Consider the following 22,427-nt stretch of genomic DNA (forward strand, 5'->3'; position numbering starts at 1 on the left):
CCACCTCGCTCCTCTTCTCCACTCCTCCTCGCTGCTTCCCGCCTCTCTGCTCTCCGTCACACTGTCCGCTCCTCCGGTGTAGTAACACCCCTGGGGACTGTCGGCACCGCCTTTAATCGGAGTACGAGGCTCCTCCTCCTCCATCAGACTTCCCGTCCATTTAAAGGGCCCCCAGTCTCCTTCGTCTTCTTCATCGCAACTGTATATCTCCGGTCCCGACCATCCGGGGGGCTGCGGAGGCTGTGGAGAAAAGAAGGGGGGGTCGCACATGATTAATTGGAACCCCGCTTCGTGGTATGATGGCGGGCCCCGGTTACACACCATCCCCCCTGGACACTTCCGATCGGGAAGTGGATTCCGTGACAGATAGTCGGCCCCCTTATTGTCCACCCCTTTCTTGTGACGAATGCAAAAGGCATATGGCTCTAGGGCCAGGAACCAGCGCATGACCCTCGCATTGTTGGACTTGTTGCGCGCCATCCAGAGAAGGGGGGCATGGTCTGTATAAAGCGTGAATGGTCGACCCTCCAGGTAATAGGACAATTTGTCCACAGCCCACTTTATAGCCAGACATTCCTTCTCAACAGTCGGATACTTGAGTTCTCTTGGAAATAGCTTCCGACTTATGAACAGAATGGGGTGATCAATACCATCCCCATCCTCTTGCGAGAGCACGGCCCGATACTGTAGTCTGAGGCATCGGTATGGAGTGCAAAGGGTCGCGAAAAGTCGGGCGATGTGAGTATCGGGGTCGAGGTGATCGTACGTTTAAGATAGGTAAAGGCGTCTGACATGGCCTGGGTGGGTGTCTGTAAGGCTGACTGTTTTACTCTGGTCTGGAGGGCGTCCGTAAGGGGGGCTGCCAGCTGCTCAAATCCTGGAATAAACAGCCTGTAATAGCCTATGAGGCCCAAAAACGCCCTCAGTTCTTTTTTTGTTGTCGGGAACGGGGTCTCGGCTATGGCCCTCACCATCTCCACTTGTGGCTCTATGAGGCCGTGACCGAGTACCTAACCGAGATACTTTACTTTTTGGAATGCGATCCTAGTCTTCTTTGCATTGATTCTCAGTCCGGCCTGGGCTAGGGTTTCTAATACCTGTCGTAGGTGTTGCAGATGCGTTTCCCAGTCCGGACTAAAGACGACGATGTCATCCAGGTAGGCTGACGTAAAGTCCGATATGCCTTTTAGAACATTGTTCATCAACCTTTGGAAGGTGGCAGGGGCGCCGTGTAGGCCGAATGGGAGAACCGTAAACTCGAATCTTCCTTCTTCTGTGGTGAATGCTGTTTTGTGCCGATCTTCTTCTCTGAGAGGGACCTGCCAGTATCCTTTGGTAAGGTCGATTGTACTTATGTATTTGGCTTCTCCCAATCTCTCAATGAGTTCGTCTATTCTCGGAATGGGATAAGCGTCGAAAGTGGAAATGTCGTTCAGTGCTCGAAAGTCCATACAGAAACGGCGTGTCCCGTCTGGTTTAGGGATTAGGACTATCGGACTTGACCATTCACTGTGGGATGGTCGGATCACCCCTAGTTTCAGCATTTCTTCTACTTCTTGTCGGATTCCTTTCCTTCTGGCTTCGGGTATCCTATAGGGTTTGATCTTCACGCTTTTCCCTGGTACTGTATTGATGCAATGTTCGGCCAGGGAGGTTTTTCCGGGTGTATCCGTGGCGTGGTTTTGCAGAGTCTTCATAAGCTCCTGTCTCTCGGTTTCCCTTAGTTCCTCGTTGATTACGAGTTGAGCGAGGGTAGTTGATGGGTCAGGTTTTGGATTTTCTACCAGATGAATCTCGACCGGGGGGGTACCAAGCCATTTTTTTAACATGTTTATGTGGTACACCTGCGTTTTATGGGGCCGGATCTGTAGTCGGTAACTGGTGTTTCCAATCTTTTCCATGACTTTGTAAGGCCCCCCCACTCCGCCTTGAATTTCTGGGTCGAGGAGGGCAGAAGCACCAGAGCCCAGTCTCCGATGGATAGTTTTCGCCATTTCTTTCCTTTATCATATAAAGTCTTCTGTTTCGCCTGGCTCTTCTCCAAGTTAGCAAACGCCAAGTCTCTTAATTTGCCCAGTTTGGACCGAAGATTTCTGGCGTACTCCAGGGTCTTGGCTATCTCCTCTGGGGTCTCCTTCTCCCATGACTCCTTTGTCATGTCCAAGAGGGACCGAGGTTGGCGACCATAAAGCAGTTCGAACGAGGAGAACCCCATGCTACTCTGTTTTTGGCCTCTGATGACGTAAAGTGCAAGGGGGAGCACCTGGTCCCACTCCGTACTGTTTACCTCCAACATTTTATGCAGGGTAGTCTTCAGGGTGCGATTGTACCGCTCTACTAGTCCATCCGTTTGGGGATGATAGACTGCGGTGCGGATCTGGTGGATGTGTAAGAGGGTACACACTTCTCTCATGAGGCGAGACACAAAGGGGGTCCCTTGGTCTGTTAAGATTTCCTTTGGGAAACCCACTCGGGAGAAGAGTTCCAGCATTTTATCGGCGACGTTCTTGTTGTTGCCGTCGTGAGGGGGAAGGCTTCGGGAAATCTGGTGGAGTAGTCGACTACCACTAGCACATATTGGTGTCCTTTCCTGGTTTTGGGGAGAGGCCCCATGAGGTCCATCCCAACTCGTTCAAAGGGGACTCCTATGATCGGAAGAGGTTGTAATGGAACGGCGGGTGGTCTGGTCATGTTTCGTTTTTGGCAAATGTCGCATTCTTGGCAATATACCATGGCGTCCTTGTAAATCCCTGGCCAATAGAAGCACTTTAATAGATTCTGCGTCGTTTTTTCGGCTCCTGTATGACCTGCTACTAAGTGTGAGTGGGAATAGAATAGTACTTGCTCACGGAATGGCACTGGTACCAGCAACTGCTCGGGTTCGTTTTCATTCCCCTGTCTGTATAATAAGTCGTTTTTAATGAATAGGCGAGGATATACGATAGGAACAAGATCCTGGTTTTGGTGCGCTCTCTCCCAGGCATTGAACAATGTTGCGTCGTTGGCCTGGGCGAACTGAAAGCTCCTGTCCAGTATCCATGGTTCTGGGGAAACCAGAGAGTCCAAGGGTATTTTTATCCCAGGGGGGTTTTTTCCTCTTCTTTCAGGCGCGATGCTTTGCTTAAAAATATCCAGAAAAGCCGGGTTGTCCGTTCCGATTATCAGGTCCTCTGGTAGGGAGGACAACACTCCCACTTTGACTCGGTAGGGGACTCTCTTATGGGGAACCAACGGGAGAATGGCCACGGGATAGGGTTTTACGTCCCCGTGGACACACCTGATGTACACTTTTTCTTTGGGCAGAACCTGGTGTGGCCGCACGTGGTGGGCCTGGACTACTGATTGGCGACATCCGGAATCGAGAAGGGCTTTTACTGGGTTACCATTTACATCCATACTCACTCGATATGCGCGTCCCATCTCGGCCGAATATAACACGGTGCGGGGTAAGTACCCGACCTCCATGGGTTCTTCTTCTTGTTTTCGGCGAGGGCAATGACGTGCAATGTGTCCCCAGGTACCACACTCGAAACATTGCGGTCCACTGTGTGGTAGGGGCTCCGGTCTCCAAGCCCTATTCTTTGGCGGCTCCTGAGCCTTCACGGGTATCTTCTCTGTCGTGAGGGGGTTTTTCTGTCTCTCGGGCTCCCCCGCTCCAGGCGGTCTCTGTTGTACTCTTGAAAAGGTGTTCGCCATCTCTACTGCCTGGCTAGTGGTTAGGTCGTGGTGTTGTTTTAACCACCGCTGGGTAGAGAAGGGTAGGGCCTCTAGAAACTGCTCGAGATAAATGCGATCCATTATCTCTTCCTTAGTGCTCTCGTTGGGCTTCAGCCACTTATCCGCAGCCATCTTTAGGCGGACAAACAATGTTTTAGGCGTCTCCCCCGGTACGCCTCTTTCCCTTCTGAACCTAAGCCTATACGCCTCTTTGTCCAGTCCTAGATGCTCTAATATAATCTTTTTAATTTCCGTATAAGGAGTGTCTCCTCGGGGGTTTTCCACCTGATAGGTGGCTTGAGCCTCCCCAACCAACAATGGGGCCAGAAAGAACGGCCATTTCGCCCCTGGCCACCCGCATGCTCGAGCTGCCCTCTCAAAATTGAGAAGAAATGTGTCCGGGTCCTCCCCGGGTTGGTATTTCTGCAGGGATACTCCTCCTATGGGATGGGGTGTTCCTCCTACTGCCACTGTGCTGGGAGATATAGGCGGATCTAGGGCCCAGGCTACAACAGCCACTTTGATAATTTCCCTGTCGGCTTCTGCAGCATGCAGCTGCTGCTCAGCAATCCGTTCTAGTCTGTCTTGTCCGTGTACCAGTGCTTGTACGACTTCATCCATCTTTGTTTGACAGACGGAGGTTATGCCCGCATTCTCCACCACTGTTACCTCGGGGCTAGGAATAGGCAGTATGCGAGTTCTTGTGGTAGTTTGTTTTATTTTGGCTGACAGGGTATCTGTACAGGTCTTTCTCGTTGATCCTCTACGGGGAGAACGGCTTCGCTCCAGCCGGGTCTTCCGGAGTACTCCCTCTTCCCTTCTTCGGACGGGGCTCCGCCTTCTGCTAGGCTCCGGAGGCTCCGTTATGTCCGCTCTCGCCGAACACCGAGGGAACAAGCAGAAGAGAGGACAAGTAAGTATTCAAGAAAGTTACGGCCTCGGATTACAGAGGGGGATGGGGAGAGTGAGGGATGTGAGGGATACACCCGGTGCACTTGATCAACTGCAGCTTGACAGGAAAAACAACCGTGTTGACACTGGTGAGGGGAACCCAGACGTTTCAGGGCCACGAGATTGCTACGTTAGGCTTCTGCCTTTCTTCCTCCACCACCCCAGGAAGCGTTCACGAACCTCGGCTAGCCGTACCCCTCCTGGCGTACGGCTGGGCGGATCGTGGGGTTGGCCTCCGGGCTTCACTGGTCCTGCTGTTTGGCTCTCGGTGCTTCCAGAGGTCTCCTCGGGTCCCGCTCGGTCTTGGGACGCCGGTGTCGGGCTCCGTCCTCGGCGCTCTGGTCTCTCGGCTTCCGATACGCTCTCTTCACTTCTCCACCTCGCTCCTCTTCTCCACTCCTCCTCGCTGCTTCCCGCCTCTCCACTCTCCGTCACACTGTCCGCTCCTCCAGTGTAGTAACACCCCTGGGGACTGTCGGCGCCGCCTTTAATCGGAGTATGAGGCTCCTCATCCTCCATCAGACTTCCCGTCCATTTAAAGGGCCCCCAGTCTCCTTCGTCTTCTTCATCGCAACTGTATATCTCCGGTCCCGACCATTCGGGGGGCTGCGGAGGCTGTGGAGAAAAGAAGGGGGGTCGCACATGATTAATTGGGACCCCGCTTCGGGGTATGATGGCGGGCCCCGGTTACAGAGGCCTGACAGACATACTGCATAGGACTTTCTAGCACTATATGTCCTAAAGCCTGACTCACTTCATGAGTACATGTATTCCCATATTTTTAAACACATCAACTAAGCAAATTATTCTGCCACAATTTTCTGACATGAATACTGACTTACACTGTGATTTTAGACAAATGACAGTATCCTTTGCAATTCAGTAACATGATTACTACAGTGAAAGGGGGTCTTGCTGGGAGTGCTGTTTCAGGGTTTAGAAAACTACAGTAGTATTCACCCAGTGTAGGGGGTATAGCAGGGGGCGTGTTTTCAGAGTTTAAGGCACAGCAGCATTGTTCGGGCATTGTAGGAGATCATGCAGGGAGTGCTGTCTCAGATTTTAGGGCAGTGCAGTGGTGTTTCAACATTATTGGGGCATTCGCTGAGAATGGTGTTTCAGGGTTTATAGGAGTGCAGTAGTGTTGAAAGAGTTTAGCAGGTTTTGCTAGGGATGGTGTTTCAGGGTTTAGGACAGTGCAGTGGTGTTAAGGCAGTGTAGGGGGTCATGGTGGGATTGATATTTCTGAGTTTAGAGCAATACAGTTGTGCTTGGCCAGTGTATGGTATCATGCAAGGGCTAGAAGTATATAGCACTGCATGTCCTAAAGCCTAACCCACTCCATGAGTACATGTATTCCCATGTCTGCAAACACATGCACCGAGCAAGTGATTCTGTCACAATATTCCCAAAAACACACTGACTCACATTGTGATTCTAGACAAATAAAAATATCCCTTGCAATTCACTGAAATGATTACTACATGCTACAGAGTGAGTTGCTATGGCATTTCTACAGCACACCCAGGATCTTTATTACACAGCATGGAGACTATTTGGGAATTAAGAGGCCTGACACACATACTGCATAGTACTTTCTAGCACTACATGTCCTAAAGCCTGACTCACTTCATGAGTACATGTATTCCCATTTTTTAAACATATCAACTAAGCAAAATATTCTGCTACAATTTTCTGAAATGAATACTGACTCACATTGTGATTCTAGACAAATCAAAATATCCCTTGCAATTCACTGAAATGATTACTATCTGCTACTGAAAGATTTTCTATGGCATTTGTGCACCACACCCAGAATGTTTACTAGACTGCAAGTAGACTATCTGAGAATTCTAAACCTTATATACAAGTGTGTAAGTGGTTAGACCACTTCATGTACACACTCTACATTTTTAACAACAGCACTGTACTCCCAAAAAATATCTTCTCAAACACATTAACATACCAAATGCTCCTATCACAATGTTTTTCCCAAAGCAGACAAATTCAGAATCAGACTCTATACAAATAAACTCCGGCTTCCACATTAGAACACATTTTTCTTATTAACTTAAAGTGCACAACATAGATCCCCTTACAAATTAACAACTTTAAAAATGCTTTTGTAGATTTAGAACAGTGTCAATCACACACCAGATTTTCTTAAGCAGAATCTCTGAATTGTGCACCAGTCACTGGATCCATAGAATGGCATTGCTTCCCTCTCATTTTCCACACATATTCATGTAGATAACCAATTAAATTTCTTCACACACGAATTCAAAACCAAACTAACATTTTAATTGGTTCTACATTTCAACACTTTCAAACTCACATAATGTTCAACCTTCCCCCACTGCTCTCTCTGCCTGTTACCATGGTTATACTCCATAGAACACCTAACTGAACACACAGGTGAAAAGTTCATCACACAATGCTGCAAACCAAGCCAGGAGGTGTGTTTGACTTCTCAATATACCAGCTTAGCCTGTGCAATGTTCCTTTCAATGACTTTTTCTCAACCATTTGCATTACTCCTTTGAAAAAACAGTAGCATGTACCCTAGTTTTCAATGTTGAATTTTCAGAAACCACCAATCATTTCTTTTTTTTCAAGTGCACTGAATCTCATCCACATTTTTTCTAAACTCCTACTTTTCAAACTGCCATTTCATTTCCAGAGCCCATCTGAGTACAACCAGATCTCCCTTCAAGATGCTTAGAGTGTGGATTGTGAGACACAGCTATATTTTCTGGAGTGAAAGGTATGCAGCAAATAGATGCTTTCTCAACCTTGATTTACCAAATGTGGATATTATGTGGATTGGCCAGAGAGGATTGAGATGTCACCAATTGATGGTAAAATCCTTTTTGCATCTCCCACACCCTGACCTCATAATTGTGCACTGTGGTGGCAATGACCTAGGCACTTTGACAGGGGTAGGTCTGGAAATGCATTTAAAGGACACCTTTGGGCAATTGATGTCACTTTTTCCACAAACTGCCTTTGTATATTCTAATATATGCCAAAGGCAAAAATAGAACTGGTCCAACCTATATTGTCTGCAGTGAGTGTCAAAGGAAGGGTTTTTAGTAAGGGTCAGGAGAAAGGGCGCACAGCTAAGTATTAGCGCAGGGTTATCAGGTGAGTCCAGCGAGTATTGTGAGGTGCTAAACAGGTTGAGAGGATGAACCCTGTAACCCCTCAAGATAGTGTCCAAAAGTACTGACACTATTTACAAATGAAAGACAAAAACCTATGCACACTCTGGTTATAAAAACAAGGTTGTCATGGTAAACAATATTCAAGCAAGTGAGACAAAGCGTTGTATTAATCAACAAAACACAAATTTCTTTTAGTCTATTGGTGGATAGTGTGTCTTTAATGTTCATCAGAACCAGCCGACACGTGTTTCGTCGTGTGTGTAGGACAGTCTTCCCGCGACCCTTCAGGGCTAACGATATATGGTGTGATGTTGTTGGAGTCGCTCCGGCGGTGATAGTTCCGACCCGACAGGGCCCAGGACTGAGTAGAAGTGTTGTAATCGGAGAATCCTAAAATGAAAAACAATAAGGTTCCAATGGAGTCAAATGAAAAGTAATTCAGATAACGCGACCCTCCAGACATGTAGGTAAACAAGAAACTGGAGACTTCGAAGTATAATTAGGTGCCTTCTTGGAGATACGGTAAGTTCAAAGGATCAGTAGTGATCCTGAAGTAAACGCCTTGGAAAAACAGATGGGTGCATCTGAGAAGCCGATCTCCACGTTGTGTCCCGGGTATGGTCACGACCAAGAAATTTGTGGTTCGTTGATTAATACAATGCTTTGTCTCACTTGCTTGAATATTGTTTACCATGACAACCTTGTTTTTATAACCAGAGAGTGCATAGGTTTTTGTCTTTCAATATTGTCCGCAGATTGAGAAAGCTAGGAAACATGTGAACAAGTCTGTTTCTGCTTTCCTCAGAGACTATGGTATGGGTTCTATATACCACAACAACTTGCATTACAACATGCAAGGCATTTATAGAGGAGACGGTGTACATTTCACAGATGAGGGGAACAGAGTCTTCCTCTTGAACTTTAGACTCTGCATCGGTACTTACTTGTAGGTACAAAAAACACTCAAAGAACACAATGGCTCTTTTTAGAGCCAACCAACATCTAAACACTCAAACTTGTTATTTAACAGTATTTTTTTTTCTTTTTTTGCCGACGTATGCGCACCGTACACGTACGGGTGCGTGCGCCGTGCGCGTACCCTGCGATTAAAAATAAAATACAAATTTTTTTGAGGCCTTCGGGGTCCTTCAGGGACCCCCTGAGAAGGCCTAGGGGGTCAGGGAGTCTCTACCCTGCCCCCTTTTCACGTTCTCCACTTTTATTTTTGGCTCTCTTCTGCCTCGGAGACACAAAATGTCGGCCAACACTTCCTGGTTTCTTCCGATGGGAATGTTGACAGACGCTCGCCCACACCCGATACGCGCACGGTGCTCGCACGGTGCCCGCAGGGTGCGCGCACCTAGATATATATATTTTTTTCTTTTGATTTTCTCAGGAACTACTGGAAGGATTTGCACCGTTTAAGCAAAAGCATGATGTGCGAATCAGACTCTACCATTTTGCCAAATTTCTTGTAATTCCGTTCAGCAGTTCGGGCTGTAGCCGTGTCTAATCGTCCTATGTAAAATAACATGGGGAAAACACGTTTTGGGACCACCCTTTTTTCTCAGCCCCCACTTTTATATATATATATATATATATATATATATATATATATATATATATATATATTCACTGAAAAAACCATAGGTTATAGATCATATATAGTTAGGAATTAGCATTTAAAAAACCTTATTTTACTCACACAAAACCATTGAAATTCCATATATAGTTAGTTGCACTAACTATATATCGCGCACCCGCAATCCACTGCTGATGATGTCACATATTACATCATTCATGACATGGTCAGTGACATCACTGATGACATCACTGATGACATCTCAAATGACATCACTGATGACATCACTGATGACATCTCATTTGACATCATTCTTGTGCTAATACGATAAACCTCTTCAGACTCTAATATAACCTTAGATACACTCAGTGTATACAGACACTCACACACTGACATCTCAAATGACATCACTGATGACATCTCAAATGACATCACTGATAACATCTCAAATGACATCACTGATGACATCACTGATGACATCTCAAATGACATCACTGATGACATCATCCAGTGACTGTGTGTTTCTGTAAAGTTTAAATATGTTTGATTTATTGAAGAATGAGTGGATGTATAAGTGTCTGGATGAAGGATTTAGTAGGTGCGTGACTGACTGTATGAGTGAGTGAATAAATGTGTCGTACTAAATGCATGGGTTAGTGACTAAACTGTCTGAATATGTGCATCAGTATGTCTGTTGTGATGTAAACTGCTGCATGTGTTGATCATTAGCTATACGAGAGGTTATATGTGTTATTGATTGGTTGCCCAAGTATTTGTATGGGAGATTGAGTTTGTGTGGGGATGGCTGGGAGGTGTGTGACTCTGTGCATAGATGTGTGAGCAGTTGATTCACTAGGTGTATGAGTTCAAGAGTGCATGTGGAAAGACCTGTATGTGTGGTTGACTGTGTGCATGGGTGTATTGATGAGTGAATGGATATCTCAATGCTACATGTCATAGTAAGTACATATGTAAAACACAGTACATGTGAGAGTTGGCATATATAAATAACTGTGCATGAGAGCCACTGAATGTGTGAGTGGCTGTATGGATCATTGTGAACTTGTATCAGGGATTGTATAAGAGAGTAAATATGTGTTAGTATATGTTTGAATAAGTAATGTGTATATCTGTATAGTTGAGGGAATGGAGGTGAGATTGTTTCTTTGTATGACTGACTAGGTGTGTGAGTAACTCCATGGATGAGTGACAGTGTGTGAGTGTCTGTATACACTGAGTGTATCTAAGGTTATATTAGAGTCTGAAGAGGTTTATCGTATTAGCACAAGAATGATGTCAAATGAGATGTCATCAGTGATGTCATCAGTGATGTCATTTGAGATGTCATCAGTGATGTCATCAGTGATGTCACTGACCATGTCATGAATGATGTAATATGTGACATCATCAGCAGTGGATTGCGGGTGCACGATATATAGTTAGTGCAACTAACTATATATGGAATTTCAATGGTTTTGTGTGAGTAAAATAAGGTTTTTTAAATGCTAATTCCTAACTATATATGGTCTATAACCTATGGTTTTTTCAGTGAATTTTCAAGGTTTTTTAAATGCTAATTCCTAACTATATATGGTCTCTAACCTATGGTTTTTTCAGTGAATTTCAATGGTTTTTTAATAGCAAATATCATAAGCTGTCGAATGTCAAGTACATGGTAAGTAAAAACATTTTCGTGTTTATGCACACTGATCTGCTTTGAATGCTGCCCCCCTCCCCCTCATTTCTATTAGGAGTGCTCTCTCTTTGCAGATAGTTAAGGGTAGTTAACGCAGGCCTTTGCCCCCGTTGTAATCCTTCGTGCCTGCTTCTCTCTCCATTTGATTGATTGTTATCCAAGCATTTACTGTTTTAGAATTGGTTCTCTTTGGTTCATTCTCTATTTACAAACAAGCACAGAGTCGCAATACTCTGTTTAGTCTTTGCAGATAGTGAAAAATCGTGTAAAAAAACAAAAGGAATCGAGCAAAATCAGTAGGCCACTAATGGAATCTCTTTTTGACCTCGCTAAAATAGAAAAATTAGGAACAACCCCTCATGAGAAATACAAAACTAGTGAGATGAACTGAGCTCCACACCATGATGGCTGCAAGACAGCTCGGCTCCGCCACCCACCCCGCCCAAAATAACGATAAACTCTATGCAAATATTACAAATATATACAACACACCAGCAAAGTAACAGGGTAAAACATTTTATTAAATAACTATTTACATAACTATTTTATACTTTTTGTTGCCCGATCCGGCTAGCTCAATCGATCGAGCATGAAACTCATGCACTCTAATAGTTCAAAGTTTTGAGGAGTGCTTGTAACACTGTCTGAAGCCTATTTGCACTTGCTACAGCTTCACTATTCTCAATGTAAGTGGGGGCTGTTTGAGGACGTGACTGCATTTGAAAACAATGTGATGCGGTGCCACCCTGAACCGCTTGACGGAGGCCCCCGAGGGACGGTGTGATGGCGCGGACTCGGAGGGGGCGCTTGGCTCCGGCCCCCTCCCCAAGTCGTGTTGCCCTGGTGTGGCCTGAGATCGCCCCCGACATAGGTGGCCGGCTCCCGGGGTCAAGCGGAACTTTTTGCCTTTTGGTGACTCTTCCATTCTTGACCTTGTCCCACAATCCGTTTGACCTGAAGACACGCTGTAGTGGGGCGCCCCTTTACCGTTTCAGTTGCCATTCCGCCCGCTTTTGCTACACTGTGCCTCTTCCGCTATTCAGCTGTTTACCGCCCGCTCTTGCGACTACAGCGTCTCGCTCACCATGTAGTTGAGTTGCTCCCGCTCTTGCGGTGCAGCGATAGGCGGCTGCCACATGACTCTCAAAATGGCGTCCGGCTCTTCAGATTTGGGCGTGGTCCACTAAAATGGCCCTGCGACACCTTGGAACTCGGACGCTTGTCTGCTAGAGCTTGGGCTCCATTCTCGAAAGCGTCCCCTCAGCCTTGAAGATTCTACAAAAGTCTTGGGGGCCCCCGACTCCCGCAGGCTTCTGGTGGGGAGCGGCTGCCATGATTGCTCGTGGAATGGCCACGACGGAGCTACGAGATGGTGGTGCTCTCATGCTGACGCCAGCTTCAATCTGAAACATCCAGAAACACTGTAGACTACCAATTCGATCAGTTCCGGTAGCGCCCCAACGTGACCCGGTAGAGAAGAACTTGCCCTCCCCTCTTTGACTGATGGTTCTTGTTGCCTGTCCCTTCTGTTGTCATTTAACAGAACTATTTAGCCTGCTGAAAGGGGTTGTGTTCCGACCGCTGGTTGGTGGAGACATTTTGACTATATTCTGGACCTGCATTGTCGCGTAATGCGTCATATGACGCGCCGCGTTAACGCATCCGGAAGTGCTCCGGTGCGCGAAGCGCAGCTTCCCGGAAGCGATCCGGGGCGCGGCGCGCAGCACGTAACGTAAGCATAACAGGTCATGTGACTTGTTAATAAAACTTTTCACTGGTTCATTTTACTTTTCTTATTCTAATGATGAAAGGCTTGGTCATATGACCTAAAAATTACTCTTTTTATTACTTTCGAACATTATTTTTTCTTAAACATATGTTATAATGTTCCAGGCTAATGTACTTTCCCGGAAAATTTACAACTGTCCTGCAAGTAAAATATATTCCTTTTTCGAGAAAAAGGGCGTTTCTTCGTCCCATGACGGAGCCTTTGAGCAAAAGAGGCTCGGCCTGCTGTCTTAGTCGCCGATACGCCTGAATATCAGATTCTTATCGATCACTTTATGTTGCAGGAGTAGAAAACACAACAGCCCTTGACCATTTATCTTTACTGCGTTCCTGCGTATTATACCTTTTACCCTTCATGTAATTGGACTGCTTTATTTCACTTGCCTTTTACTGATTCTAAAACAGTGACTATTATTAAAAACTTTACCAATGTAAATACTACTACCATGTTTTCTTTAAAAAACCTTTATTGTGAAAATGTCAGTATACAAATACGGGCCTATAACCACGTGGGCCGGCCACAGAGCAAACTGTAATTGTATATGATGAGTAGACATTTACACTGTAGAGGAACGTAACGGGCGGGCCATTAGGTTGCAAGAACTAAGGTGTCTAACAGTTGCGGAATCGGTGGACGTACATTTTATAATTAAAATACGACAGGGCCAGTTACAATAAAATTATCTAGATATACATTTGCGGGCAAGTACCATGGGTGACGTTAATTCGAACTTTCAATAGTACAGTAATCAATAACACATCAGAACTTAATATCAATAGGGATGTCGAAATATTCAATCAATTCTCGTCCCCGCCCGCCATGTGCTTCAAAACTGCATACGTATCTCGTGATATCAAGGTTGTGCAACCAGTACACAACAAGGAGTTACGAGTCCCATTTATTCCGGCGCCATTTTGGGCGAGGACGGGCAGGTCCAGGATATAGTCAAAATGTCTCCACCAACCATCGACTATGATGATGTTCATATGCTGTATTTATTAGCGTAACACTCATCTGTCCACATGAAATTAATTTGCCACAATCTAAACATGTCATTTTAATCTTTCCAAAGTTCTTCTAAATATTTGGGACCGTTTCCCTTGCCTCTGATGCTGTCAGTGCCACTTCTTTGGTGAATGTACTGGCAAGTCGGGGGCTCTCCTCCAAATCTCTCTTTTGTGCAGCACTATAATTAATCGGTGCCACCTCTCTATATGACGATGCATGGTATAGTTACCATAACTATATTTTTTTTCGGTTCCTCTGGAGAGTACATCGTGGCAGATGAGGCAGGTAACGTACCGGGCATTTACCTTTTTTGCATGTAGAGGAAAGGAAAAAACATTCGAGCGTCCGAGTTCTAAGGTGTCCCAGGGCCATTTTAGTGGACCAGGCCCAAATCCAAAGAACAGGCCGCCATTTTGAGAGTCCTGTTGCAGCCGCCTGTCGCTGTAGAGCATCAAGAGCGGCCGAAACTCAGCTGAATGGCAACTGAAACGGTAAAGGGGCGCCCCACTACAGCAGACGAGCCTCCACCTGGGGAGGCCCGTTCACGCCGCCTCCCCCCCCCCTTCGGGCACCCCACGCCGTTATTCGGAGCAGCATTGTAGGATGGCCACACCAGTGCGGCAACTTGCTAGACACCACCTCGGTGCCAACCAAATCTCAGCGCCTTGTGGTGTCTTCCATTCCGAAAATATTGTTATGCTGCCTTCGGCCTATTCGCCGCAAGTGCGCACGCAACTCAGCTGCATAGCGAGTGAAACACCAAGGGGCGCCCCACTGCAGCCGAGGAACCTTCATCTTGGGGGCGACGCACAGCATCACATTGCTTTCCAATGCAGTCAGATCCTCAAACAACCCCCACTGACTGACGCGAACTCACAGGCCAACGGAGCGCCCCACGCCGACTTTCGGCGCAGCATTGTAGGATGGCCACACCAGTGCGGCAACTTGCTAGACACCACCTCGGTGCCATCCGGATCTTGGCGCGTTGCACTGCCTTTGGCCCTATTCGCACATCGGTCCGCTACTGACGCCACCTCACAGGCCAACGGGGCGCCCCACGCCGACTTTCAGCATTGTAGGATGGCCACACCAGTGCGGCAACTTGCTAGACACCACCTCGGTGCCATCCGGATCTTGGCGCGTTGTGCTGCCTTCGGCCTATTCGCACATCGGTCCGCTACTGACGCGAACTCACAGGCCAACGGGGCGCCCCACGCCGACTTTCAGCATTGTAGGATGGCCACACCAGTGCGGCAACTTGCTAGACACCACCTCGGTGCCATCCGGATCTTGGCGCGTTGTGCTGCCTTCGGCCTATTCGCACATCGGTCCGCTACTGACGCGAACTCACAGGCCAACGGGGCGCCCCACGCAGACTTTCAGCATTGTAGGATGGCCACACCAGTGCGGCAACTTGCTAGACACCACCTCGGTGCCATCCGGATCTTGGCGCGTTGTGCTGCCTTCGGCCTATTCGCACATCGGTCCGCTACTGACGCGAACTCACAGGCCAACGGGGCGCCCCACGCCGACTTTCAGCATTGTAGGATGGCCACACCAGTGCGGCAACTTGCTAGACACCACCTCGGTGCCATCCGGATCTTGGCGCGTTGTGCTGCCTTCGGCCTATTCGCACATCGGTCCGCTACTGACGCCGCCTCACGTGCCAACGGATTTTCTACGCTTTTTATACCCTATGCCGCATAACAGGTCATGTGACTTGTTTATAAAACTTTTCATTGGTTCATTTTACTTTTGGTTTCCTAATGATGGAAGGCTTGATCATATGACCTAAAAATAACACTTTTCATTGGATGAAAACTTTTTTTTTTTCCCAAACGATGAAAGCCCCACCTTGTTTCTGGATGTTTCAGACTGAAGCTGGCGTCAGCATGAAAGCACCACCATCTCGTGGCTCCGTCGTGGTCATTCCGCGAGCAATCATGGCAGCCGCTCCCCACCGGAAGCCTGCAGGAGTCGGGGGCCCCCAAGACTTTTGTAGAATCCTCAAGGCTGAGGGGACGCTTTCGAGAATGGGGTCCAAGACCTAGCAGACAAGCGTCCGATTTCCAAGGTGTCCCAGGGCCATTTCATTAGACCAGGCCCAAAAAGGAAAGAGCCTGCCGCCATTTTGAGAGTCCTGTGGCAGCCGCCTATCGCTGCACCGCAAGAGTGGGCGCAACTCAGCTGAATGGCGGATTTTGGCACAGTGTACCAAAAGCGGGCGGAATGGCAACTGAAACGGTAAAGGGGCGCCCCACTACAGCAGACGAGCCTCCACCTGGGGAGGCCCGTTCACGCCGCCTCACCCCCCCCCCCCCCGGGGTGCCCCACGCCGTTATTCAGAGCAGCATTGTAGGATACCAAAACCAGTGCGGCAACTTACTTGACATCACCTGGGTGCCATCCACATCTCAGCGCGTTCTGCTGCCTTGGGACTATTCGCACAACAGACCGCTACTGACGAGCCACCCCCCGGGACGCCCCACGCCGGTATTCGGAGCAGCATTGTAGGATACCCAAAACCAGTGCGGCACCCAGGCAACATCACCTGGGTGCCATCCAGAACTCAGCAGGTTGTGCTGCCTTGGGACTATTCGCACAACCGACCGCTACTGACCATTGCTTCTTTTTTCCTAAAAATGTTTAAATGTTTTTACTGTTTTTGTTGCGTTGTATATATTTATAAGTTATTAAAGTTTTATAATCCTACTACTTTGTTGGAGTGCTATATATTTTTAATGTGACACATAATTGTAAAAACTTTGATGTACAAAGAGGCATCCCTGGAATCTTCCGCTTCAGGCTCGGTCCCCTCCCCAATCACAATACAGGATGGTTTTCAGATAGTAGGAACGCGTGTGGTGTGACGGATCTCATCGGGTGGGGGCCTTGATCTACTGTAACTCCTTTGAAGAGGGGTGATTCTTTACAGCTGGGGCCATAAACTACATCTGCAAGCCTACCTGATAGCCTGGGACCGGCCTGGACAATCGGACACAGAGGAAGAGGAGTGTCAGAGGGTGCGGTAGTGAATAGGGCGAAAGGGAGGTGTTGGGCGGGCACAGGGTGTGATTCTCAGGGAAGAGCAGCACAGTTGGGGGGAGGTTTATTGCCCATGCATAAGACAGAGAGCGGGGGTGACCAGTGCCTGGGGGAGATGCTTGCGAGGGTGGGGAGCCATGCTAAGGATCGACAGCGTGCAGAGAGTGGGTCTGGTCAAGGCATCTAAAATGGCTGCCGTGCACGACAAAAGTGTGGCATTTGAAAAAAGGCAAGATGGCGCAGACAATGTTTATCAACACTTCCTGATTTCCTTCGAATCGAACGTTAACAGACGTTATCTCTCCCACACTACCGGTCCCCCTGGGCTTAAACGCCGAGATGGTAGGGACTGCATCCCGTGGAGATAGGCCGAGACGTCACTCAGCAGAAAAAAAAGAAAAAAAAAAGTCTATAAACATACAATAAGTAAAAAGTCAATCATTCTTGTTTCCTTGTAGTACGCTCCCCAGTCCGCTTCCCGTTACGCGAACTGGGCGCACCCCACCAAAAACAAAACGTTTTTTTTTTTTTTTGCCCCGCGGAGCCCTTTTAAAGCCTCCACATCAAACCTAGGGGGTCAGGGAGGATCTACTATGCCCCCTTATGGTCATTTGCTCCTTCGCTTTGGCCTCCTCTTGTCTCTCGATCCTACCGAGAGACAAGATGGCGGCCGCTCCGTACTGTTTGGAATGTTTACAGACACCGGAGAGCCAATCAGCTTCGCAAAGCTCCGTAACGCGAAAAGTACGCGAAACGGAGCGCTACCCTGGACGCTGTCACAGATATATATCTTTTTTTGAACGTTAATTTCTCAAAATCCACTGGAGCACATATATTGAGACCCAGCAAAGGCACATCGGGCTACCGGTCCCTACAATTTTGCCAAGTTTCATGCAAATCCATTCAGCCGTTCGATTTATTTATTTTTTATTTTTTTTGCCGCGCGGGGCCCTTTTAAAACCTCCACATCAAACCTAGGGGGTCAGGGAGGATCTACTATGCCCCCTTATGGTCATTTGCCCCTTCGCTTTGGCCTCCTCTTGTCTCTCGATCCTACCGAGAGACAAGATGGCGGCCGCTACGGACTGTTTGGAATGTTTACAGACGCCGGAGAACCAATCAGCTTCGCTTCGCAAAGCTCCGTAACGCGAAAAGTACGCGAAGCGGAGCGCTGCCCGGGACGCTGTCACAGATATATATCTTTTTTTGAACGTTAATTTCTCAAAATCCACTGGAGCACATATATTGAGACCTAGCAAAGGCACATCGGGCTACCAGTCCCTACAATTTTGCCAAGTTTTGTGCAAATCCATTCAGCCGTTCGGGCTAAAAGTGAGGCCAACCGCCCTATGGAAATTAACATGGGAAAAACGCGTTTTGGGACCCCCCTTTTTTCTCGGCCCCCCCTTGACGAACCCCCCCTAAATTTTCAGGGGCTGCTCAGAAACAAAATGTTCCATTTTCCTGAAAATTTCAGCCAATTCCGTCCACAAACGCCAAAGTTATTACACATAGAATTTTCAAAAATCCCATAGAGAAAAAATCCTAACTATATATACCTACTGGCGACCGCCAGTAGGTAATATATATATATACATACATATATATATATATATATATGCCAGCAAGGACAATCTTTATTAATAGAATGTGTTTCTCATTAATTGTAAAATCATGTTTTCTTTGTAACTTTATGGTTTTGGAAAAATGAACACACTGCAACATAGTATTTTTTCCATGTCCTTGTGATCACGTGCACGTTACTTTGTTATCATGTCACTTTAAATAGAATGGCCGCATTAAGCAATATTACCCGTGAGCAAGAAGTTTGACTTCGAAACGCGTTGGGTTTGTTCGTGTGCCAATAAATACAAACATCAAGCACCATTTGGGCCTCGGTACTGGTTTCTTACGAAAAATCGTGGTGGTGTACCAGGGAAAGGTATAATACGAAGGAAGTGGCGATTCCGCCGAGAGCCCGCCGTTGCAAGTGGCTTAAGCCAGCCAAAATTCAGTGTGTTCTATATATCTATATATATATACATATATATATGTATATATATGGATATTACCTACTGGCGGTCGCCAGTAGGTATATATAGTTAGGATTTTTTGTCTATGGGATTTTAGAAAATTCTATGTCTAATAACTTTGGCGTTTGTGGACGGAATTGGCTGAAATTTTCAGGAAAATTGCACATTTTGTTTCTGAGCAGCCCTTGAAAATTTGGGGGGGGTTCGTCAAGGGGGGGCCGAGAAAAAAGGGGGGTCCCAAAACGTGTTTTTAACATTGAGTTTTCCATAGGGCGGTTGGCCTCACTTTTAGCCCGAACGGCTGAATGGATTTGCACGAAACTTGGCAAAATTGTAGGGACTGGTAGCCCGATGTGCCTTTTGTAGGTCTCAATATATGTGCTCCAGTGGATTTTGAGAAATTAACGTTTAAAAAAAGATATATATCTGTAACAGCGGACCGGGCAGCTCCCCGGTTCGCGGACCGGGGCGCGTACCAGAACTTCGCGTAGCGAAGCTGATTGGCTCTCCGGTGTCTGTCAACATTCTAAACAGTCCGGAGCGGCCGCCATCTTGTCTCTCGGTAGGATTGAGAGACAAGAGGAGGCCAAAACAAAGGGGGAAATAACCATAAGGGGGCATAGTAGATCCTCCCTGACCCCCTAGGTTTTATGTGGAGGCTTTAAAAGGGCCCCGCGGGGCAAAAAAAAACAATTTTTTTTTTGTTTTTTTTCGTGGGTAGCGCCCGATCCGCGAACCGGGAAGCGTTCTGGGCAGCGTACTGCAATGAAAAATGAATGAGAGACTTTTCAAATGCAGTATGTTAATTGATTGTTGGTTTTGTTGATTATTTTTTATTTTTTTTATTTTTTAAGCAATTATTTATTATTGTGATTGTGTTTGAAAATGTAATAACATTTCTAACATTTAACTAGTTTATGAATTACATATAAAAATGATTAAAGACTCAAACAATTTTTTAATATTACATACAATTTTATTTTTCGGATTGTTTTTCAAAATTTAATAGAACGTCTAGCATTTGACTGTCCGGTATGTCCTCTTGTTGAGTGAACATAAGTTCCCACATTTGACCGTCATCATAATGAAGTAAATGATCCACAGATTCTACACATTGAACTAATTCATGGTCCCGTGATTCATCCATGAAATCTGAGTCATCATTGTCCTCAATATCTTTTTCTGTGTTGTTCTCCAGAACAATTTCGAAGGAAACATTCTGCTCACCTTCCATGTTATTGCTGTAATTTGCATAAAAAATAAATATATCAGTAGAGATAGGGCACTGTTGGGTTTAAGTTCAGACAGGTACTTGTGAGTTTATAACAGAGAAGTAATCTATGGGCACTGTATGGTTTCAGGCGTGAAGTAGTACTATTAAAAAGTGCCTGTGAAGAAGCCTAAGTAAATTCATAATTATACCACAGAAACCTAAATCAATCCATAATTAAAATAAAGAAGCCTTTCTCAATGTCTAACTCTTACAGAGGGATAGTATATAACTATCTGAAAATGTTTTCAAATTTATAAAATAATATCTCACCTTCTAAAAACAAGTTTAAGTTGTGAGTGAAAATGATCTTGCAATGTAGTTCAGGAAGTAGTAGTCAAAATGGCTGTGTTTCTCTCTCTTCCTTTATATATATTCAGGTACATAACCAATCAAATGTCAGGTAAAAAAAGTAGAAAATGAAAGTAACATTTTCATTGGTTGTCAATTCCAACACTTCAGATGTGTTTTGTGAAGTAATTTACCTCAGGGTATTTAGAGAGGTCTACAGGCTAAATGACTAAATGGAATTCCAATCAAATTTGTGAAAATGGTAGGGATTGGTATGTAGTATGAGCTAATCTATATTTGGTGAAATTGTCTCCAGTGGCTTTTCTGTGAACTGCTTTCCCACTTTTTTAGATGGTGCGCTTCCCAGGGAGCGACCCGGTACGCGAACCGTTGAGCGCCTCGGTTCGCGGACCTTAAGCGTTCCGGGAGTCCACCATTTTGTGTTTCGGTCGAATTAAGATACAAGATGGAGGGTAAATAATGTTCAGAATGGGTAGAAGGGGGCACGGTAGAGTTATCTTGACCCCCTAGGTTTTGTGAGGGTGGCTGAGGAGGCTTATATGTGCGAAAAAAAAACATTTTTAAAAAAAATTTCGCGAGGTTAGCTCCCGGTTCGCGTACCGGGTAGCGCCCCAGGGAGCGTACTTTGTTGAAAATTAGTGAAAAATGTTAGAGTAAAATAATAATTGTGAGTGATTACATGTAGGGTAGCTCTGAGAAGAGCTTTTGGGTTTATGGTACATTTAGGTACTTATAAGTAGGTACCAATGCACATTCTTAAATTCAGAGTGAAAATTCTGTTGCCCTCATCTGAGAAGTGAACTCCATCTCCTCTGTAGATATCTTGCATGTAGTAACGCAAGTTATTGTTGTACAGGGAGCCCATTCCATGGTCTCTCATGTAAGCTGAAACAGATTTGTTTACATGCTTCCTCGACTTCTCAATTTGTGGACAAAATTGCTTGGACCACCTCCATTTCTGTCTTTGGCATATATTTGAATATACCAAGGCAGTCTGAGGAAAAAGTGCCAATAATTGCTCAAAGGTGTCCTTTAAAAGCATTTCCAGACCTACACCAGTCAAAGTGCCCAAGTCATTACCTCCACAGTGCACAATTAACAGGTCAGGTTTGGGCAAATGCATAAAGGTTTTCACCAATGGTATCAATTGGTGACATTTTAATCCTCTGTGGCCAAACCACTTAATTTCCACATCTTGTAAATTGAGGTTAGGTAAATTCCTGTTTTCAACGTACCTTTGAGCCCAGTGAATATAACTATGTCCAACAATCCAGACAGAAAACATGGTGAGAGAAGGTTCTCCTGCAGTCAGATGAAGTGTGGCAATGAAATGGCAGTTGAAAAAATGAGAGTGTAAAATGAAAAAAAACTGTGGAGTTTCTGTGTTCATGAAGCAGTAACAGTGATTGGTGGATTTTGATTGCTGAAAACAGAAAGTTAGGGTGCACAGATGTGTTCTTTGAAAGATGTATTTTGAGTGGTCAATAAAAAATCATTAAATGAAAGAATGCACTGGATATGCAGGTGCACTGAGAGTTCAGAGTTCAATTGCAACATTGTTGTGTGAACTTGCAAACAACAGAGGTCTTCCAAGAGGTGGTTGCCATGCAGATAAGGCAGAAATGGCAGAGGGGGGATGGGTTTTCATTTGAAAAAAAGTGAGGGAAGACTTTTGATTGGGTGACATGAGAGATATGTGTGAAGAATTACAGCATTTCTGTGCTTTTGATAGCTGCAGACTCTGGAGTGCATACCTTTTGCTCTGCTGAAGACAAATTGGTGTGTTTCTGAGACTGTTTTCAAACTCAAAGTATTTGCTAAGGTGAGAAAATATTTCTTTAATTTAGATAGAGAATAGTG

The sequence above is a fragment of the Lissotriton helveticus genome, chromosome 8, assembly GCF_964261635.1.
Source record: "Lissotriton helveticus chromosome 8, aLisHel1.1, whole genome shotgun sequence".
NCBI classification, from domain to species: Eukaryota; Metazoa; Chordata; class Amphibia; order Caudata; family Salamandridae; genus Lissotriton; species Lissotriton helveticus.